Genomic DNA, 4,218 nt, shown 5'->3' on the forward strand with positions numbered 1-4,218 from the left:
TGAATACAGAAGCAGTATACTCAGCCCTTAAGGCCCCATTGGGCCCTCTATCAAATAAAAGGTCTGTAGTTCAAAGGGCTAATGGCAGTAAATATCGGGCTTAGACAACTAAGAGTACATTGGACCTGGGGAAAGGAAACATCCATCACTCCTTCCTTGTAATCCCAGAATGCCTGGACCCATTAATGGGCAGAGATCTGCTCACCATGCTCTGAGCCAAAATAACTTTTAACCCTGAAGTCCCCGAAATGAAATTTCTAAATCCTTCAGTAAAAAGTCTTATAGTCACAGCTTTAACTATGTTAGTAGAAGATGAACATCAACTCTTCACAACCCCCAAGCTGATCAAACAGGAAAGCTACCCCAGAAATGGATAACAGATTACCCAGATACCTGGACAAAAACTGCTGGTTTAGGCCTGGCCGTGAAAAATCCTCCAATAACAGTGGAGTTAAAAACCTCAGACTCACCAATCAATGTCAAACAATATCCTCAAAGCAAAAAAAAAAAAGCTAAAAATGGATAAGGCCCCATATTCAGAATTATCTGGCCTTAGGGTCCTAAGGCCCTGTCAATCGGCCATGAACACTTTCCTGCTACCAGGAAAAAAAAGCCAGGAACTGGGGACTATCGCCCCGTTAAAGACCTAAGAGAGATCAACAACAGAGTGCAGGACATTCAACACACGGTACCTAATCTGGACAATCTTCTTAGCACTCTGAACCCTGAGAGGAAATGGTATACTGTTCTGGACGTAAAAGATGCTTTCTTTTGCTTGCCTCTGAATAAAGATAGTCAGTTGCTGTTTGTTTTTGAGTGGGTAGACCCAGAAACCAGAACGTCTGGTCAACTAACTTGGACTAGACACCCACAGGGCTTCAAAAACTCCCCCACTCTCTTTGATGAAGCCCTCTGCAGAGATCTCAACAACTTCAGAACTATGCACCTCAAAGTCACACTGCTTCAATACGTGGATGACAAGCTACTGGCAGCCAACACCAAGAAAAACTGTGAGTCTGGGTCCCAAGCACTATTATCCAACCTTGCTAAACTCAGGTATAGAGCTTCTGCCAAAAAGGCCCAAATTTGCTAGCATGAAGTCATCTTCCTGGGCTATTCCCTTAGGGGCAATAAACGTTGGCTAACTGAGCCCAGAAAACAAACCGTTTTGCAGATACCACCCCCATCTAACAGGAGACAACTCAGACAGTTTCATGGGACTGATGGCTTATGGATACCTGTGTTTGGGTCCTTAGTTGCTCCTTCATACCCGCTGTTAAAGGGAGATCCCCATTTCCAATGGACCCCTGAGCACCAGGAAGTTTTTGATAACATCAAAGGACACTGACACTGAACGCCTCAACTTCACTGAGCCCAGCCTTCAATTTCAGAAAGCCCTACACTACGTTACAAATGTACATCAACTCACTCACCTTGGTTCAAAGAAACTACAGGCTTTCCTGAAAGATCAAGAACAGAGTTTTCCACTAATCGACTCACAGCGAAAGGAAATATCTGAACGGGTAACAAAAGCCTGTTGGGTCTGTCAAGCTTCCTGCGGGAAAGCACCTATGAGGAACCAGACAAGGACAATTCTGGGAAGTGGACTTTCTGAAATTAAGCCAGCAAGGTATGGACTTATAAATATCCTAGTCTTTGTAGATATATTTTCAGGATGGATTGAAGCCTTCCCCCCCCCACACACAAAAAAAAAACAAAAACAAAAACAAAAAACAAACAAACAATGGCGCAAATAGTTTTCAAGAAGATCCTGAAAGATACTTTTCCAAGATACGGTCTGCCTAAGGTAATAGGGTCTGATAATGGACCGGTGTTCATGGCCCAGGTAAGTCAGGGGTTAACCAGGACCCTGAGGATTAATTGGAAGTTACATTGTGCTTATACACCCCAGAGCTCAGGACAGGTAGAAAAATAAATAGAACCATTAAAGAGACCTTAACAAATTTAAGCTTAGAGACCGGCATAAATGATTGAACTATTCTCCTGCCTGATGCACTGTTTCATGCGAGAAATACTCCCTCTGTTTCTTTGTGTAAACTTACTCCGTATGAAATTCTCTATGGTGCTGCTCCTCCAGTAAGGGACCTAACCCCAACTCTAAGGCCTAACGATCCCTTCCACACCCCCTTGCTTGACAGACTTAAAGCTCTTGGAAGAACTCAGCAATACCTGTGGAAACAGCTGGCCACTGCCTAGCAACCTGGGGACGAGAGGACTCCACATCAATATCAAGTAAGAGACTTGATCTACATAAGACGACATCAAGTGTCATCCCTGGAACCCCACTGGAAAGGAACATACCAGGTGCTACTTCAAACTCCTTCAGTGGTAAAAGAAGACGGAATCACTTCCGGGATCCATGCCTCTCATCTCAAGCCTGCGCCGTGTCCAGATTCTGGTTGGAAACTGGAAAAGACTGGTAACCATTTCAAAGTAGGTATTTGCCATGTGGATAAGTCTATAGACTCTCCCCTTGGCCACCAGTAGTCCTAACATTCATCAGCCCATTCAGCAGCCATGGCTGATCACAAATCCTACTAGACAAGAAGTATGGTCCATCTTGCATAAATCTCCCTTAGGGACCTGGTGGCCATTTCTCCACCCAGTTTTCAGCTGGCTATACTTCGTTCCTATTGGGATATCCTTGATGAAGAGGATCCCACTAATATTCAAATAAATCCCTTCCCTACCATAGATAATGGAAACAAACATTATGGATGCAGGGACACGCGAGCCAGATTCAGGTTGGCTAGCCTAGATTACTATGTTTGCCTGTCCAACTATCAAAGCCACAAACAGCCAGGGCTGTGTGTGGGAAAAGCCGACTTCTTCTGTAAGTCATGGGGATGTGAGCATACAGGGGCTGCCTGGTGGAACCAAACTCCACATCAAATTCAGTACACAGCATTGGCCATATTACCAATTAGACAACCAAAAACTATGGCCCACAGAGGGGTCTCTAGATCCTCAAATTCTGCGTGACCTTTTTAACTTCATCAAGTGCTCCAAAGGGTGGAAGGAAATTTCCCTATGTGGAGTCCTTTTCCCTCCTTCTCTCACATCCTGTACAATGCTTTTCCAATAGTTCCTCACCCTCTGCCTTATGCTCTAGATTCTCTGCTGTCATTCCCACCTCAGCAACCTGATTTCTCCCCTCCAATTACTAGAACAGAAACCCAAATCTCTGCCAGATCTCAGACCATTGCCTCCTTGCTGAGGTAGCAGGTACTGAGGCACCCCTCCACCCACTCACTCTTCTCTTCTCTTGACAGTGCCCGCACTGGGTCCCACCAGGTAATCTAACAAGCTAACCCAAAGATCAAACCAGCTGAGAAGAGCCCTCAGACCACTATCCAAGATGTAATGAAAATGGCCTTTAAAGTTGCTTTGTGATCACTGAAAACAGGTTACTAAAAATTTAAAGTCTCTCACAGGCTTTGAGGGATACTCACTCCCGTCTTCCCCTCTGCTCTACCCATTCTACTGCTCAAGTTTTGTTGCTAGGAAAATCCCAAACGCTTTTCCCATTATTCTTTTACATCTCTCCTTCCTCATTCTCAGATCCACTGAGCTGCTCTCAGCCTCGACTACCCCGTCTTCCCCCTCTGTACCAGGCCGAGAGAAAAGTCTTAAATGACCTTCTCCAGAAGTCTTCACCAAGGCTTATTTTAGGTCTTTCAGCAAAAGAGTCCCTCTGAATGAGTTCAATGTAGATAAACTTCCTCTTTTCGTGTTGTCCTGTTCTACTTGGGCACTGACTCGAAGAATCACCACTCCTAAGCTAGACACCCCCTTACTAGTTTTTCACAAAATATGTGAACAAGGCCTCTGGCCTTGAGCTGGGACTTCACAGAGATGGCTACATTTCTAAGATTAAAAATTTACCAACTGGGCTCCGTGGTGACAGCTGGCAGGGAGAAAAAAAGAGACAAAAAGCTGTTTCCTTCCTGGGTGTCCTTGAACAGTTAACTTGCCAAGAACCGAGGAAAGAAAAAAACAGAAACAAAAACTGCTTTTTGTGAACTTCTGCAGACTGTGGACTTCTGAGCCCCTTCCCTTACATGTTGGGTACAAATTCTAAAACTACCGAAACTTGGGGTTCAGGGGATTAATTGATTACAACAGAGGCAAGGCCCTGTAAATCCGGATGCAACCAAATAAGACTGTTTTTCTGTCTTCGGTGCTATCTTAGGAGCC

Source organism: Callospermophilus lateralis, unplaced genomic scaffold (genome assembly GCF_048772815.1).
Source record: "Callospermophilus lateralis isolate mCalLat2 unplaced genomic scaffold, mCalLat2.hap1 Scaffold_361, whole genome shotgun sequence".
Taxonomy (NCBI): Eukaryota; Metazoa; Chordata; class Mammalia; order Rodentia; family Sciuridae; genus Callospermophilus; species Callospermophilus lateralis.